The sequence below is a fragment of the Falco cherrug genome, chromosome 12 (assembly GCF_023634085.1).
Source record: "Falco cherrug isolate bFalChe1 chromosome 12, bFalChe1.pri, whole genome shotgun sequence".
NCBI classification, from domain to species: domain Eukaryota; kingdom Metazoa; phylum Chordata; class Aves; order Falconiformes; family Falconidae; genus Falco; species Falco cherrug.
In genome coordinates this window covers 22,846,594-22,865,436 of record NC_073708.1, presented here as the reverse complement: position 1 = coordinate 22,865,436, position 18,843 = coordinate 22,846,594, and the positions used below count along the sequence as shown (strand labels likewise).

General features: G+C 45.5%; 1 protein-coding gene across 7 annotated transcripts in view; it reads right to left on the bottom strand.

Annotated features, from left to right (window-relative positions):
• Positions 1–18,283, bottom strand: part of PTPRF (protein tyrosine phosphatase receptor type F) — a 392,585-nt gene extending 374,302 nt beyond the window's left edge. For 5 of the 7 annotated variants that reach the window (XM_055724615.1, XM_055724619.1, XM_055724620.1 and 2 more), the window contains exon 1: positions 17,874–18,004. The gene's annotated coding sequence lies outside the window, so the exon portion shown is untranslated. Of the gene's footprint in view, positions 1–6,872; positions 7,000–17,873; positions 18,005–18,154 lie in introns of those variants that run through there. The other 2 variants (XM_055724616.1, XM_055724617.1) reach the window with 2 other exon arrangements.
• Positions 18,284–18,843: the final 560 nt, after the last annotated feature.

Below are 18,843 nucleotides of genomic sequence, written 5' to 3'. Positions count from 1 at the left end.
CCAGCTGCTGTTCAGCATCACGAGAAACACCACTGCACAAACCACAGGTGGAGAACGCCCTCCCAACCGCATCACTTGCGTTGCTGCTTCCCAGCGCAGCCTCCAAGCACATGCTGCCGTCCACTGCAACAGCTGCTGGGTTATCACTGCCCTGGAGCTCTACACCACTGGGACAACCAACCTGGAGGTTTACCCACAGGGTCTGGCTGTCCAGCCAGGCAAAGCCCTCCTGATGTCTTGGATACACCAGGCAGCTTCTGCTCTGAAGCACAAGGTGAGAAGGAAAACAGGTATGAATCAGCCTGTTCCAACAAAACTCAGCCCTGGCCAGAAGGAGCTATTTGGGACAATTCCGAACCTGGAGAAAAGACTGACTCTCCCCCAGCTGCAGACCTCTCCAGGCTCCTGGCTAAGGAGTTTGCTGCTTGAGGCCACAATCTTCATGCAGTAACCCTGAGCACAATGCTTCACAGAGACACAGTGTGACCCAAGTCATACTCCACTAGTGTGAACGGGGTAACGCCTTTAACCATGTCCAGTGGGGACAGAGGACAACGAGGCGAGCACAGACCCACACAGAGTCCTGACAGGCTAATAACCACCACAGGGCAAACAGTCAGCAAGCTCAAGAAAACACAAGTTTCTCCTGTGCGCTCTGGGGGGGGGGGGGAAGACCAAAGACCATTAAACACGTTTGGAAAACGTCCAAAACACCACAATGATCCTCAAAGAACAAAGATCTCATCAGAAATCAGTTCAAATCTGCCCTCGATAAAATGCAGGTAAAGGTTTGGATTTAATTGTTATTTCTGGCAGCGCACCAAGGAGTAGAATAAAGGCAGCTATCAGGCGATGTGGAAAGAATGACTGTATTGCAAATCACCCATCATGAACCAGTTCCCTAGATGAAGAAGTGAGCCAGTGTAAATTCCAAATAAAAACCAAGCTGAGGACTGATGACCAATGCCTAAGCATGCCATGAATCCAGGCCACATTCCCTGCAAAAAGCAACTCCTGATAGCGGGCCTGTGGGAGCAATTTCTCCTCACAATAAAGTTATCAAAGTCACAGTATAACCCACTCCCTTCACTGAATAGTTTAAATTTTGGACAGCTTTTGTGACTGTGACCAAAATAATTAAAAAAAAAAAAAAAAAAGTACCTTCAGATGCTTTCATTTTCCACCACTCTAAATATATTTCCATATATGTAACCTGTTTTACCTGCCTTAATATCCACATCCTTAACACATACGCTCCAAGAGCTAAACAAAATGTGCTACTTTTCTACAACCATCTTCCATCACCAGTCCTGCCTATATTCACACTGACATTTTCAAAATCCATCATAAAAGTTGCGTATGTTTCTTCCATAATAGAAGATTCTCCTCCATAAACTGCACACTTATGGAATTAATCTTTAAAGAAGAAATAAGATTAAGATTTCAAACAACATTTTAGGAAAGATTTTAAAAGCTAGGCCACCAGAAAAAGAAGTTGAGGAAAATAAGTGAATTATTTAATAGCATTTACTGCATATCTGTACTGAACAGAGAAGCTATTAATGATCTTCAGCTAGTTAGACACACTGAATTAGCACCGTTTTAAAACTGAATTGTAAAGCTTTCAGAAAAAAAATAATGTAAGTTTGTGAGACTCTAAAACACTACAGAAGTGTGGAAAAGCAGGCCACCGATATGCCTATTTACACAGCCTTGCAAAAGCAGGGAAATTTTCTAGTCCTGTACAAAGTGCTGCTGACCTGCCTGTACTAAAAGGATAATGGAAAAAAGTCTACATGACATTTTGCTGGCCTGTCCATGAGAGAAAAATTATTTTGACATGTAGCACTAGATAGAAGCAGTAGAGCAAATCTCTTTTGATACGGGTAGGGTACAAAGCTCTACCTAGAAAGATGAAGACATTTGCAGAAAAGTTGTAAGTCATTAATATTGTATTATATTTTTTAAAAGTAAACACATTTTTTCCATCAATCTCTAGTGTTAGTTCCCTTAGAAGAAACCAAACAAAAATCTTTATCCTTCACCGCTGCTTGCTCATAGGTGCCTATGACATCCACAAGGTAACTCCCTTCAACTAAAAGCAGATCTCTCTTCATTTTCTGTATGGCGGCCTTTTTTGGTTCTTATCCAATAAAAATAAAAAGCCCTGAAGATCACAACCTTCCAGGGGGGTCTGATGTCAAAAGGAGGAGGCATAAAGCATGATCCATCCATTTTTAAAACAAACGGGCACATTTGCAAATATTGCTTTTTTGCACACATTAAATGTGTTAAGACCTTGATCAGCATTTTGTACACAAAAGCACTCATTCTAACAGAAAACAATCCACTTTCACAGAAGCAGTAGAACTTAGCTTTTTGCTGTTCCCTGGGCAAGCAACATCTCCATATCATCCACAGACACTAAGGAAGAAACTCTGCTCCAGCTCTAATTCCCACCACCTTCCCTTTTTCTCAAGATGCTTTTGGAAAACACTTCCTAATCCTCCCCTGAATGCAAAAGCAAGTTAACGTCTGCCCACCTGCACACTTAGGTGCCCTTTTCACTCCAGAGCACCCCAAGGTTACAGGGGGCAGGTAATGACACTGCTTACGCGTCTCGGACAGCAAAGAGAGTCACAGCCTCTACCACATTGTGGGAAGCAGCTACACACTGATAGCAGCAGCTGTCTGGTTTTGCAAGAGAGGTTGCCACCACTGCAAAAGGGACTGCTCATGCCTGTTTGGGCACTGCTGCCATTTACCCAATGCTGGCTTGGAGCCCTGCTTGAGCACCATTTGTGGTCTATTTAAGCTTGCTAAAAACTGTAGACTGCAGCAGAACTTGATAGTTTTCTTTTGTATTACTGAGCTGTAGCCTTCCACAAGTTGCTTTAACAATCACTGAAGTCAGCGTAAGCAAGGGAAGACTGCAGCTGGGAGATGGGTGGGCTGTGCCCCGAGACATCGGAGTTATCTCACGGCTTACTAGTGGTGAAAAGGAGGATGCCTCACCGCCTCCTCTCAGGCTGTGCAGTGCCATCGCCTTGGGCATTTGCTGCACCTATGAACTGTTTTAATCCACTAACCAGCAGGAAAGCTATTCAGCTATTCAGCTCTTCCCCTCCCCCCGAAGTTATTTTTCTGCTACTTCAGTGAAATGGCCAGACACCAAAATAGCATAAGGTAAGCCACAGCAACTGGGAACGGGAAAGCAGCAACTCCCCCTTCTTGCTTTCAGCTTTTGCCAGCTGCAGCTTATCTATTCATTGCTCTTGCTCAAGAAAGTTCGTTCCACGGCAAAGGCTTTACTGCAGAGGGCTTGCCCTATGTTAAGCAAACTGGGGACACAAAGTTCACTGAGTTCATGGCAAAGCACAGGACACAAACATAAAAACGGATGTGCTGGGTCACGCCGCAGGTCCTGCTAGCCTAATAGCCTGCCTCCAACACAGCCTGTAAGCAGGGCTAGAAAAGAACAAGAACAGGATAAGCACAACTGCATTTCCCCCAAGATCCTTTGTAGCCTTCAATACTTCCACTGGTAAAGATTTCCTCAGACTGGCACTGAGTAGTCCCCAGATCTTTTCCAGGAGTTCCACAGGCTTACCACCCCTGTATGAAGAACCACTTCTTTCTTCCAGGGTCTGAACCTGGCTCCTACAAAGTTTAGTTGACTTCTCCTTGCTCTTAACACTGAGATGAAACAGCCAAACCCTCCTACTCATGATTTCACAGACCTCTGTTGCACCCTTCTTAACCATCCCTTTCCCATTCATTTGTCACATGGGAGCCATTCCACATCTCTAACGACTCATGTTGTGTTTCTCCATACTTCTTCCATCTGCTCTTAAGATGAAATGAAGCGCAGATGAAACAGTACCTAATGTATGGACAAACCATGGATTTAGACATGGCATAACAATGCTTTCCATCTTATTCTTTACTCTTTTCATAGCATTTTCTGACATTTTATATGCTTGCTTGATCACCGCTAAGCACAGAGCTGATAGTTTGACAGAACTACTGCTGGTCTCAAGATCCCATCCCGAGTAGTGACAGTCAACCTGCAGTCCATCACTTTGTACAAACAGTTCAGTTTCCTGCTACTAATACAAATCACCTCACATTTACCTACACCGAATACAAATACAACACACTTTACCCTTTTAAGCAGTATCAGGGACCTAGAGAACATATCACAAACTACAGGAGTTAAAATCTGCAAGTTACATGGATCCCTGAAACCAAGACAGCAATAATAAGAAATCCTGTACTTGGGACAAAAAGCTGCTGAAGCAGTCCACTGCGGAGAGCATGCAGAGTAGAGCAGTCCTACGAATGGAACTGCACATGTAACAGGGAGTTCCTTTGGACTTTGATCTTTTAGCTATTTGAAACCACACAAAAGTTGAATGAAAAAGGTACAAGATCCCAAAGGAATCAGATTCCCCACTTCTCCGCAGCAAGCTTCTAAAGTTCCCTTTTTATGACCACCCTCACCAAAATAAATAAATCTCTTCTAAGTAAAAAAAAGTGTAAACCGAGGCATTTCCACTCAATTCCTTTCATGTCTTTCCACTGCCTCGTCTAGAGTCACATGCTTAGTCCTGACCTTTCCAGATTCTCCTCTCTGCCTCGCCACACTTATTCAGACTATCAAATTCATTTAGTGAAACCATCCTATCCTTTCACACTTGACTCTTTCCACAGACAAGCAGTTCATTTTCATGCAGACCCACTTTTAACTTCAAAAGGTTGCTTTGTATCTCAGCCTCTGATGTCCCTTCTTTAAAACACTTTCAAATAAGGATCTGAAAAGCGTTGTAGCGGGGAACTCTCAGCATCTTGTCCATCCCTCCTCAAAAAAAGAAAAAAAATAATAATAATCCACTATTAAACAAAGCAAGAGGCCACCCATCCACTCAGGATTTCTGTAGCTTGTCAGTAGCTCTCATGGCTTGCCCATGCACACCAAGGGTCACAGCCAGTGCTCAGGAAACAGCCCACAGCTGCTGGCTGGACTGGTCTCCTGGAGTTACCTTCATAGTGACACTCGCCTTTACCTTAAACCTCCTCTGAAGTCATTCATTTCCACTTACCCACACTAGTTATAGCAAGACAACCCTTCTGAGAAGGTCTTGTGGCATCAGAAGGCAAGCACAACAACCTGACAAACACCTACTGTCATCCCCTCCAGGAGCTCTGCACCCCTCCATCATGCCATTAACGGACAAAGCCACCCTGCAAACACATTTGCTCCTCACACAGACACACACAAAAGACAGCACTGAGAAACTGAGCTGTGTGAGTTATTTCACACCAAGGCAAACTATTTTGTTTTCTTTTCCGACGGCTCAGACAACTGCATTTCCCCAGGCAGATGCAGAGCAACACCATACTGTCCTTCTCTTAACAGCAGCACCCGAACACCCACCGCACAACTGATACCACACCACGAACCCCTCGGTCCATAAAAAGCACTTTTTACCCATTCAGAGATGCTTTAGCGATCACATAAAAACGGTTCAATTAACAAGATTATATGCAAACCCATAAAGCAATTAGGTGAAAAGATACAGCAGAAAGTCTGCCAATCTCACATCTTTAAGCACACCTAGAAACTGCATTTGTGTCACAGCAAACTACCATAAAAACTAATGTAGTGGCTCTATTAATCAAAACATTTTTCACTTTGAGACCACAAATACAGGAGAATACTTGTTCACAGCTCATTTCAGAATCAAAATTTAATAAATATTTTAAATCTAAAATTGTTCTAACTCAGTAATTTCAGGTGAGAAAACCATACTGAAAAACAGTAGCACATTACACTAGATTTCTCATTAATTTTCTTCTGAAAAATTTGCATCTCCAAAACCTGACTTTTAAGGTAATTATGCACAATTTGGACACTCCAAAGTTAGGAATTCAGAGCTGAATCCTGTCTAGTCACTCACAAAACCTGTATGACAAAAACACATTACAATCACGTTCTTTTCTTGCCAGAATAGACAGAAAGGTACTATCAGTGTTTTTAAAAACACATTTGAATCCCAAAAGGGTTTGGGGTTTTTTTTTTTTTGTACTAGCTTTCTCTCCCATAAAACCTACTAGCAATATTTCTACCAGCACAGCTTCAGTAATGCATCCAGAAATGCACCAAGTTACAATTGCAGCAGCTATTTTCTCCTTACTTTCCTCAGATTTTGGCAAGGACTGGAATTTTACCTAGTCATAATACAGAGAGTTACCACAGATCTTCAGAAAAAGGGCAAGACTGAGTGCTTCAGCATGAAGAGCTACTCCCCTCCCCTGAATCTAGATGGAAATACAACAATTGAAAGCATTACTGGTTTTACATAAATCTTACATTCTTACAGTAGACACTGCATCAAAACCACAGCAGTTAAAGAGTCAAACAATTTTCCAGCTGGCTGCAACACCTACAGAAAAACAAGACCGGTTCAAAATAAACCCATGTCTTTCGTATTAAAACACCGGTCAAGCAGCTGACAAGGAGACAAATGAGTTCTTAAACCATTAGTGTACGCTCGCATAAAATTAAAAACGATTCCATAGAAAGAAATTTGGATAACCCTGATATGCCTCTTCCAGTGCAATACTTCATTCTGATTTTTTGAGAAGTTATTAAAATTGGACCATCTCAGCTTGCTGGAATTTCATTTATTCATTATTGCAATGTACAGTTAATGCAGGAGATTAGATTAGGTTTTGACAAGTCTTTTACACTTCTCAGGGCAGCGTTGCTATTTCTGCTTAGGGTAGTAACTTTATCTACGAGCCAGCCTTCACAGCGTTGACAATCTGCAATTAACAATTTTCTCCCTTGCCTCCGATCCCTTACCCACCACAGATGATGCTGTTGCCGCAACATGGATCCCCAGCTGCTCCCAGGAGCCTGGGTCAGCAACACCCCCAAAAGCACCCGCTGTGCTCCCACACACACACACCAGCTCCCTTTCAAGATGGCACAAGACCTGGCAATAGCAGCAAACCAGAAATGGAGGTGGCCATCACCCAGTGAAACATGACTAACAGGACTGCTGACTGTCCAAATATTTAACTGCTCTCGAATGCTGTGGGTCAGGTGGGTTAATCAAATAAACTTGCATATCCAAAGGGATTGCCCATTATTTGTGTTTTAAGTCCTTACCTGACTCTAGGCTCTGAAAAACTACTGAGCTCTGAGCAACTATGAATATTTGCAATCAAAAACGAACAAAGCAGATGTCACAGTTCTCCATCATGAGCTGAAAACATGGGAAAGTTCTTCCAAAAGAAATATTTTTGCCCAGTAACATGAGAAGTCTCTTCGGTACACAAAGGCAGCACGTGCTGATGGGAACTGACAACACCTACACCAGGCACCCAGAAACGTAACCCGTGTCACAGCACACAACCGCACCGTCAGTGGGAATCCAACACACATTGTCTCTCCCAGACTTAACCATTAAAAATTATCAGAACAAGAAAATACCAACACAGGTAGACAAAGTAGATCTAAAGTGTTTTCAATGTACAACAGCAGAAATGAAAATAAATCTAGGATTAAAAATATAGCTTAGTTTCACCGATTCCTAATAGCATTTGTCTCCATTCAACAAGAATTTATGCCCCATTTCAACCTGATAAGAATTTAATTCTAGGTAATAAAGCTTTACAAATTGAATTCAAAGGATTAAAAAAAAAAAAAAAAAAAAAAACAGCGTTTCCCAATTACTTCCAGAGCTCCACAACTACAGACTTCAACCAAAGGAAAAGGGAACGTTGCCACTAGAAAAGCAGAACTGACATACAACCCCTGGATACAGTGGCTCTAGCAGACAACTATAATAAAAATCAATATTAATTCTGCACACTTCTGTTTGGAAAATAAAACAACGGAATTCCCTCACGCCCACCTGCCAAAAGGGACACAACTCAGACCAACTTCGTCAGAGACTATTTTTTTACAGACATGTAATGGATTCCAAGACTGAACGTGCACTGAATGTCCAGTGAACCACATAATTTTTAATAGATTCCTCAGGGGAGTTTATTTTATGTTTTTAAATCACTCTGAGACCTTGGAGTGACAACCTGATTCAGAGGAAAAGGCAGGCTAATGTTCATGGGATGGGGTATTGTGTTTCTTCCAGGTTTTTCTCAAAAAGAAACAGTTGTGTCCACTATAGTTTCTTGCCATGTACTTTAGAAATGTCTTCATTTCTACGCATCTCCAACTTTTTAAATTGCTTTTGAAAACACACACTTAGCAATTTTAAAGTTCCTCCCTGTAGAAGTACTACCTCAGCAACTGCAGGAAGTGGATCTAACAAAAATTTGGGAGGAATTAAAAAGTTACAATGAGGCAGCTCACCTCCTTCAGCCACGGCTGCAAAGAGTTTGTGTTAACAAAACTATCAGGCCCAGATTCAGAACCCAAATGTAGCATAAATTAGATCAGTTTGCAGATTTCAGATTAACCACCCTCTCCCCGCCGAGACCCCCCCAAACTAATGCCCACCTTCCTAGCAAGGCCCCTACAATGTGACAGCAGATTCGGCATGAGAAGCAACCATCCCTTGGAAGATGAAATTCTTCCAGCTGTATGATTAAGCACGCAGGAAAGCAAGACAAGGAGCCTCAAGCACTGCCATCGTTAGCGTGATTTCAGCAGGATTAGGCAGAGTGCAATGGAGGAAAAGCCTCAGACAATGAGTCCTTTCATACATCAGAAACAAAACCTACCATTAATCACACCAGCGATTCAGTTTCTTCCACTAATTCCTAATCAGACATCAACAAATAAAGCAAAACACTTATTCTTGTTTTAATTCTATGAAATAAACACAAGTGAATGGAAGTGCTCAGCTCACACTATAAAAATGCTGTTGCCCCTCCACCTCCCGATGAACCGGGAGCTGAGAGACTCACGAAGGGTTGGGAAACGAGCTCTTCCATAAAACCTGCCCACAGAGAAGTCCAGGGCAAAAGATTTAGAGGAGTGCTGCGTTAACAAGCGAGAGAAACTTCAAAGCCAAAAGACAAACTCAGGCAAAACCCTCCTCCATACAAAAGAGACCTTGAACCACAGTCATTAGAAAAAACATCTGGTGCGCCGCTTTGATTTTCAACATTAGTCACTGGACAGAAACAAAACATTTTTTTTTCCCCCAAAGCAGCAAATGATTGCAAATCTACTTCTACATATAACCTATCATTTATCACCTCATCAGTGACTGCTTGAGTCTGATGGAATTAAACACTCAAGTCAGGCAGTTTTTGTTAAAAGCAATAATTACATCGTTACTAGAATATACAATTAGGTAATAAAAAACAAAAACAAATCTGCCTAGCAATATTTTTTATGCACTCTCACAGAAATATTACCAGACTGCAAACAGGCAACATTATAATAATAAAATAAATAAAAAAATCCACTTCCACCGAAGTATAGCTACTTCTAATTTAAAACTTCACCCACAGGCAAAAATACATAAATGATTAGCATTATAGTGTTTATTTTAATTACACTGTGCAACAAGAATCCAAGAGGCTGTTAACTCACTTCAGACACAAAGAAAGCCAATATCTGAGAGCTCATCCTCCATTTATAACCCACACAGTCGTGTCAGCCCATCCTATCACCTAAATGCCAAAACCAGAACATCTAAAACAAACATATAATAGATATCAGCTCAAGCGCAGGGGAAGAGCAAAACAGGTCAGGAGACACCTCACCTGCTCCTTGTAGACAATGTTTAAAAGGCATCAGAAATCCACTGGTCTTCAAAGCACAACTCTTCAAAGTTTAATAAGGAAAAAAAAATATCTCCAATTCAAACTTATACTTACAAATCCTTTTCAGCAACATAACTGCTGTGCAATGTATTCTTTAACACCGTACAATTCATGGTGCTGCCCTAAACACCTAATGGCCTAAGCAAATGAAACACAATTCACAATTTCTAGTGTACTGAAGATGTTTTTCGTCACTGCAGTCAAGTTGCTAATCCCTGTAATTCCATGCAAGTTATTTTAAGACAAACATTCACCCACCTGTATGGTTTTGGCCAATGAAGCTGCTTGTGATCGCTCTTTAGTAAAATGCTGCTCCTAAAGGATGCCCAGCTTTCTGATACTGGGGTGGGGGAGCACTAGAAACCCATGACTGGCTGCTGCCATTTAACCCTTCAGAACTCTCCCTTCTTATAATAATGCTCCTTATTCCCTCCATAGGCATAAGAAAAAGACTGGCACAGAGGTAGGATAGCAGCATACTTTATTATAGTGTTGACAAAGAAAAAGCTTCAGATAAGAAACATGGTAGCTGCCAAGTACAATTATTGGAAGTAACAGCTTGCTCCTATAGAGCTGCTGGAGTTTTACCACTGAGGCACACAGGTTACATTTCTGTGCACTTGTCCTGCACGCAGGCGAGAGGTGCCCTTGCCATCAGAGCCTCGGCCACAGACCCAGACCAACAGGGCAAGCAGAAGCAAAAGGAAAACAAAGTGTGATGCTCCCTGTCAGGAGGTAGACATCTCTGTGCAAAGGACGGTTACCTGCCCACTCAAATGTGGGGGCAGTGAGAGCCCACACTCGCTTCACTCTCATCCAAAATCCAGCTGTGAATAACAGAAAGCTATGCTTTGCATCAACCAAAAAAAAAGCGGCTAAAATCATGGCCATGCTAGAGGCTTCCATGAGTTCTCCCTAACTTGATCTGTCTGGGTGAAAAAGTAGGATCTGGTACCTACTGACCTATGTTGAAATGAACCCCCTGCAACAGGACAGACCTCAGGAAATTTAAGTTAATGAACAGCCAATCTAAAATGACTTTTTTTCAACCAAAAGACTTCAAACAGGTACTCTACCTTAACTGCACCCAAAGCATAAAATGTAGTTTTACAGGCTACAAAGGCGTAGCAGAGTCCAGAGAAAACACAAACCAACAAGAGCAACAACTCTGTTAGCTACAGACTTCCATCTCACCAATATCTTCCATCTCATCTCACTTCAAGGCAACAAACTTTCCTTCAAAAGTTTGTAATTCTACCTTCGCATCAAGAGGCAGAACTACAGCTGTAACTCCACGATCTGCTGAAATACTTGTCTCCCTAGGTGTAATTCTTCAAATCTGCATTTTATTAATTGGAAGCTACCCATGAACAAGGCTAGTGAGGAGACAGTATCCAAAATGCATGTTTAAAAATGCATGTTTCCTCCTCAGGTTAAATACCAGTTGACGAGGACATCTTTTTACCACATAATAACACAGAGATTAGAATACTTCAGACTGTAAAGGAATTTTGGTGGTGGCCAAGAACAGCCTCAACAAAACCAATGAGAATATATATTACAAAATTATTTCCACGCCTTCTAGTTCATAGGTTTAAGAGGCCAATTTTCACTGTTTATGGTAATCGTTTCATATTTCACTGAACTTTTACACGGAAAATGTATTACTGGATTTTGCATGCATCTTCCAGTCGATTTGTGTAATCTTGCAGTTCTGTATTACAAGTAGTTAAAATACAATACAGTACATTCATAAATTACAGGTTTTTCCTAAAGGTAAGAGAATTATTATTGATTCTGCAACAACTAAAACTTTGATCAAATTTGGTGAAACAAATGTTACTTAGTAAGATACAAACAAACATAACTCCTTTGTATTTGAAGAAAACAGCATTGTATAAAAAAGCAAGAACTCCATCCAAGAGGTCACTTTTTCCTCCTTTCTCCCCCATCTCATGCCTTCCAAGAACATAACACCTCCAACACATTCTTTAACACACTACGTCCAAAAGGATCCCCTTTACCAATTCTACAGTTCTCCTTCAAGATAAAAAGATCAGAAGTACAATATCTGCCAGGTAATTTAAAGAAAAAAAAAGTATTTATAAATATATACCCTAAAATCCAGACACTAAACTAGCCTCTCTCATACTTCTAAGATCTTATTTACCTTCCCAATCCTATCAAAATACTTCTAGGTAGGTGCAGAAAATCTAATCTGATGACATAATTACCAAAACTCCTCCAGAAAAAGAGCCACACAATCATCCCTCTTCCATCCCCTACTCACAAAACCCTCTAGAAAAATAATGGCTTTTCCAAAACACTGTAAGATCTAATTTTGTGAGGAAATCTAACTGAAGAATCAAGTACCATCCCATGAATAACTTCCTGCTCCTGAAGAGAGAAGAAATATTACAAAGCTCAAGTGCCTGGCTGCCTTCAGCAGCGAGGATGACACACGAGAGAAGAATCCATACACTGGAGGGATATAAAAGCAACTGCACTATATGGATCTCATAAAATAGAACAGATGTTACCCTTTGTATACACACATGCAATTCAGTGTCAAACACTACACTTGCAAGAATAAAAAAAAATAAAATATGGAAGAGAGGCCTATGAAGCCAATAGATAATTCCTCACCATGGTCAAGCACATGCATGTTTTGTTTGGTTTCAAGTGATGATGGGATTTCCAGCGCTACTTCTCAAAGAGTGATGCCACATGCCCAGCCTTCACATTTTTTCTCTGTTCAATTTCATCTGACAACTCCAAACTATAAACTTTTTGTGCCAGCCTAAATAATTCCCCTCTTTCTCAATAAAGCTGGAAGAAAGTACTTACCCACTTGCCAGCTGCAGCTGAAATTTTGTGCCAAGAAATAAATGTCTTTTGGGCAGGTTGTAAGCTGGAAGCTTCTATGCCTGCTGAAGGACAAGAATAAAAGTGGGACCACCCTATTCCTTCCCAGATTAATGGTATTGTTGTATTTCAGCTATACAGTGGACTGCACTTAATGAAAGCATCCAAAAAGAGCTACTTCCTCCAAGCACCAAGCCCAGGTATCAGGAGATGCTCGTCAATTTTGCTCTCAACCATGCTTTTTATGTACATTGCTTCCATGCTCTGCTCCAAAAACCCTAACTTATCTCTGTATTTTTGATCTTTAGAAAAGTTCTCAGATAATAGAGTCCTTGAAGGAGCAAGACCTGTTTCATTATTTTTTTTCAGTAATGCACAGGTGTGTATACACTCTGTGCACACTGGCACTAAATAGCAACTGCTCCAGCTTCCCTTCCTAAGCCTCCTTTCACAGCCCGAGGAGACATCAACCTTCCTACAGACAGTAAAAACATTTGCAGGCACTGGTCATTGCAGCTCTCATGAACAACATAAGGTGAAGACAAAGGACATGCACAACATCCTCCCCGCAGTCCAGAAAGACGACGATGAACAGAGAGCAGAAGGGATAGGCTGTGTGGCAGAATGGATTATGGCTGTATCAGAAATTAAAAGAAGAGGTTGTGAAGAGTTTTAAGTCTTCCACCGATAGCTGAGTGGATACTGGGTTCCTTAGCTTTGCAGGCTAGGCTTCCTCACATGCACTTCACCAGGCACCCTGGCATCCAGAGATGCAGGTGGGACACACAACAGCACAAGTCCACAATACCCCACTCCACAGTCTCCCCTATCCTCCTCTTCCCTGTCCTCCACCCAGCTCACACAGGATTCCCAGCTACAGGATGTTACTGCCTGTTTACATGTCCTGGGTTTTTGGGGGTGGGTCTCCAAAGCTCTGTGAAGCTTCTCACGATAAATCACACTCACAGAGTCAAAGGCATGAATAAAACTTGTGTTGTTGCAGTGGAAAGCGGTCTTTTCCTCTTTAACTTACAAACATGGGCCCCTTTCCCAAGCTGAACATCATCCCATTTTCATTTTGGCAGTGACCTGAATTTTATTCACAAAAATATTGCCAAAATTCTGAAATGACAGTTAGAAACTCAACTAATACAAATATGTAAAGATGAATATCCATACTGCTAAAAAAACAAGTACCTCCCTCTATAGAAAACAAAAGCAGAAAAAATGTTAGTAAATGCATATAAACAAATCACGATGAGGTAAATTAAAAGAAACAAATGTCTCAAGATACGAATCAGTACCATGAACTTGGTTTTTAATATACCGAATAGTTATGTCTCTATCATCTTCACAAATAGAGCCAAGCAGTGCTTGTTCCCTTTGCTCATTAAAGCTCTACAACTGGTGCCTCCTGTATGCCCACATGTACCATTTCATTAAGCTCACTTGACATTAGATGGAAAAAAAGGAAAAAAGAAAAAAAAAAGTACAAGAAAATTGCATATTCCTTGCCTAAAGTAAACTTGTCATTTAAATCTTGTGTATAGATAGAATTTGATATAGCACTGGCACAGTGAGTCATTCGTCAGTTTTAGAGTTTGTATGACAGTATTCTTACATATGTTTTGCAATACTTTCCAGTTAGCTACCACCCCATGTAATTATAAGTTTTTACTGGAAAGGAAGCATACATTTTAGGATTTGAACACTGCACTAAGATCTGTAGAAACAAAGCTTACTTTTATGGTCAGATTTTGAGCAAAAGTAAACCCACATAAGGAGTCGTCACAAAGTGTATGAAAGATGGAAGTCAAGGTGTTGCTTTTAGAAGAGAGTAAGCAACGATGGTGAGCATCACAAATATTTCTCAATGAATTCTTCCAAACATAAACATAAGCAACTCACACTGCAGATTTCTTCAAAAGCTGTTTCTTAGCTACATAAGTTAAAACTGCATTCATTCAAAACAATATAAAAAACATCCAGCAGCTACTATGAGTGCTTTACTTGAAAACAATATGTGGTATTACATCCTTCTGCACCAGGGTCAGGTATCACATTAAAAATTCTCCCTACTGTCTTACCTTTTAAGTTGCAAAACAGACATGAGTAATTTAACTCTCAACTCTGGCTTCTAAGAGGCACTGAAAAAAACAGTGAAACAGAAAGGTCTGTCCTGGTTAATACTACTAACAAGATCAGCTCAGACTCGCCTGGTGGCATTCAGTTCACTCCAGTGCTTTACAGGGAAGTTTGCAATTCTTCAAAATCTGCAAGTCCCAACTTTAATTTGCATACAGCCACAGGTTTACTGCTCGAGTAGATCTCTTCAGTCAGTTTTTTAAAGCTTGTTGTTATTATTATTCCTTTCTACTATCTAAATTTGCATCAAATAGACCTACCAATCCATACATCTTCTGCTATCCATTAAAAAGCTGGAGAGAAAAAGTACCCATTCCACAATTAACGTTAGCTGGTTAAGATTCAAGAACAAGCAGCAACAACTGTGGGTTTTTTTCCTCCCAACTGCATATACTATGACCTACAAGAAGCATTTTCTGCTTAAAAGTAATGCTTAAACGAAGATCTATGGCTGAACATTATCACAAGGATTGCACTTACTTGACAGTCTGCTATTAGCCAACTCCATTATCGCTATTTGCAGTTTTTAAATGTACAGATTCAGAAGTAACTGTACAAAGCCTCCATTACAAGTGGATTTATGGAAAGCCACAGCAATAATCACCCTCATTAAGCATATCTTCCCACAGCCCTGCATTATGTGGACACAAAGAGGAAAACATTTCTTCTCCGTTACCCACAAGCTTAGATCTTTCTCCTTATAATCACAAGCTTTGACTGTCTTCTCTGCTTTAGCCAATGACAGTTACCTCACATTCCCAAAAGCAGGACATAGTTACAAAAAAAATAAAAATAAAAAATTTAAAAATACCTGCACACCACAACCAAATGCAGACACAATGTCAGATGGCTTCTACTTTGATTTTCCAGAAACTTGTCATTTTCAGTGGCAACATGCATAAGAACAAAGTGTTGTCTCTGGCTTCTACTATTTTGCTAACGGCCCCAACCAGTATTTATCCAAGACATATTTATGGACACGCACATGCAAAGAAAAGGGCAGATGGCACTATTTCTAACTAAGCTGAATTATAAAAATCTCTTGAGCTGAAGTGATGCATTAACTCTTTGGCCATAAGCTGTTTTAACCCCTTCATGTGTACGGTCATGCTGCATCCTATTTCAACGACCAGGACGCATGCCAGTGACGTACGCTAAGAAACTTGCACTTTAAGATGGTTGGTTAAAGGCAGAAACTGAGAACTTAAATAATCCAACACTGTCACCCATCACACATCCAGATCACACACCAGCCGCTTTGCCACACAGATTTTACTTCTTGCTTTTGAAGTTCAGACTGCTGATCGCGCACTTCAGTGTACAGATATCTATTACTCCTACGTCCTCAGCCCCACAGCCAACCACCACAGCAGAAATAGTGAAGCCGGACTGAAGTACACTCGCTCCCTCCATAAAACCATCCTCGTGAGCCACACATTTCCTGCATTATCGTACGGAGTGCAATGGACTTTATTTAAAAAGCTGTTTTCAAAGCCACACTGGTAGGCTTGGAACAATCACCAGTAACCAGACACAAAGATAAGCCATCTGCAGCACCAGACCTTAGTAATCTCAATTTAAATTTGTCATTTCTCTAACATTTACCTTGAAAAATGAACAAAGGTGGTTATACAAGCAAGCATAAGGAAACTATTTGCTCACCGTCCCTGCTCAAGCAGGCCACCTTCAGAGATCTCTAAACCAGCAAATATTCAACACAACTTACATCAGAAGCTTTGATTATCCAGTTATCTTCAGGCTAAATCCCTTTTTATGGCTCAGTTCTACACTTGACAAGAGAACATTTTTATTTGATACTGACCATACAGCTTCATTTGGTTACATCTAAAACCCCAAACCGCTTTAAAACAGCTGCCCCAGTCAGTCTCCTGGAAACAGAGCACATCTTTTCCACACAAGAGGTCTGCGGGAACAGATCTTCCGTGTAAGAGCGCAGAAAGACTTTCTTGCATTAAATGCAATTTTCGCCAGGTATCTGAACTGCTTCAAGTTGGGTCCAACAGTTTCTGGGTGCGGGAAGGCAATCACGCCCGCCTGCAGCGCTCGCCTCCAGGCTCCGCTCCGGCTGCCGGAGCCCACCCGAGCGCCCCTCCACGCCACCCGGCACCCCCTCGCTTCCCCCGGGGGAGAACTGCCCGCCCCCCCGGGGCACCCCCCCGGGGCTCCCGACCAGCCGGGCGGTCCAACAGGTTGCAGGGGCGGCCGCGGGGCAGGGGCTGGCCGCGGGGGGAGGCTGCGGCCGCGCTCCCCCGGGGGTGAACCCCACCGCCCGCCCGGGTTTGGGAGCCGCACGCCGGGCGCAGCTCCCGGCCCGCTCCCGCCGGGGGCCCTTTGTTCTCGCCACCCAAGACGCCGCCGCCCGGCAGCCCCGCGCTCTCCCAGGCGGCGGCCGCTCGCCCCGCCGGGGGAGGGGGGCGGTGAAGGCGCGATCTGCCGCCCCCCGCCGCCCGGCTCGCGCCCCGCTGCAGCGCCCTCCCTCCTCCCGGCGCGGAACGGCCGGCGCCAGCGCGGGGAAACGGGTCGGGCCGTTGCCGCTCGCCCCGCGCCTCCCCGCACGGCGGGGGCACCGCGCCCGGGACGCCCCGCGGCGGTGAGGACTGCGCCCCGCGGGACACGGCCCCCCCCCAACCCACGCCAGGAGGGCCGCCCGCCGGGGCTGCCCCGAGCGCCGCAGCCCGCCAGGAAGGTCACGCCGCGGCAACGAGCCCCGCGCCCCCGGCAGCGCGGCGCCGGCAGGTGCCTGGCTGCTCCCCGCCGATCCCCGGAGAGGCCCCGCGGGGCGCAGCCGGCGGCCGCCAAGCACCGCGTGGCGGCCCCGGCGGGCGGGGGGAGGCTCCGGCAGCGCACGGCGGCCCCCGCGGGGCACCCGGGGCGGCGGCGGGGCCGAGGCGGGCGGCGGGGCCGGCGCTCGGGAGCGCCGATCCGCGGGGCTCAACAGGCGGCGGAGTTTGGCGGCTCCCCGGGAGACGATCCCGCCGCGCCGGGAGCCGGGCGCGGGGCTGAGGGGGGGAGGGCGCCGCAGCCGAGCCACTTACCGGGGCTCCGGGGCTCCGCCGCCCGCATGCTGCCTCCGGGCGCCGCGCGAGAACCCGCTCCGCTCCCCACCGACCGACCGCCCGGCGGCTCCGCTCCACGTCCCCTCCCTCAGCCTCAGCCGCCGCCGCCGCCGCCGCCGCGCGGGACCGCGCTCCGCGCGCGCCGCCGCCAGCCCGCCCCCGCCGGGGCCGCGCGCCGCGCCCGCCCCGCCGCCAGCCCAGCCCGGCCCGGCCCGCCCCGCCGCCGCCGCCGCGCCGCCACCTGCCGCCCGCGGGCTCACCTGGGTTGGGCCGGGCCCCGGCTGGCCGCGCTCGGCCCCGCGGCGAGGCGCGGCGCTGCTCCTGGCCGAACCCCGCTCCGCTCCGCCGCGGCCTTGCGCTGCGCCGCCACCCGCCCTGGCCGCCGAGTCGGCCCGCAGCCGGCGGGCAGGGCCCGCCCCGGCCAGGTGTGGGCGGGGGCGGGCGGGGGGCGGCCCGGCGGGGCGGGGGAGGGCGCGGCCGCGGCCCGGGGCGGGCGCTCTGGCGGCGCCGCCGGAAAAACCCGGCCTCGCAGCCGGGGGGCCCCGCGCCGCCCTGCCGCCCCCCCACCCCCAGCGCGGGGGCAGCCGCCCCGGGGGACCGGCGGCCCGCCGTGCCTCGGAGGGGAGCCCTGCGCTCGGAGCCCGGGCTCGCTGAGGCGGCGGGTGTCGGCCGGAGCCGAGGTGGCCCGGCGGCGGGCGGTGCGCGGCCCGCCCGGGGGGGTCCGCCCGGAGCCCTCCCCGCCCAGCCGGCGGGTCTCCCCGTCCGCGGCAGCGACGGGGGCGCTCAGACCTGTTGCGGCGTGAGGCCGGCCGCGCCGCGGCTGCCCGCAGTTCCAGCCCGGGCAGTAAGCGAGTGGCTGCTGCTGCGCTGCTCCGCTCCTTTCCCCTTCCCCGCCCAGGGCCCTGGCCTGAGGAACGGCGAAAGTGAGGGGGGTTTCCGCCGCCGTGTG